We start from the raw sequence: 221 nt of genomic DNA on the forward strand, positions 1-221 counted from the left end.
ATATATATATATATCTGTGGGGACACAAACAAACACACAGTCTTTCTCACGAAGAGGAGGAAACACTGCAACTCCCACTGGGAGGGTGGGAGCAGGGGGGAGAGGGAGGAGTCAGTCCCTCGGGATAAAAGTCTCCACTGAAAGAGAGAAAGGCAGTCAGTGTGAACAGAGACAGACGAACAGAACACATTGACTGAAGAACCAACAGAACCAACAGAACC

At 48.4% G+C, this 221-nt stretch overlaps 1 protein-coding gene across 1 annotated transcript in view; it reads left to right on the forward strand.

The window, feature by feature from the left end:
• The window catches only part of LOC118328778 (probable ATP-dependent RNA helicase DDX27), a 7,252-nt gene that overhangs the window by 1,195 nt on the left and 5,836 nt on the right, over positions 1-221 (forward strand).

Source organism: Morone saxatilis, unplaced genomic scaffold, assembly GCF_004916995.1.
Source record: "Morone saxatilis isolate NCDOM2014 unplaced genomic scaffold, NCSU_SB_2.0 Contig18, whole genome shotgun sequence".
NCBI classification, from domain to species: domain Eukaryota; kingdom Metazoa; phylum Chordata; class Actinopteri; family Moronidae; genus Morone; species Morone saxatilis.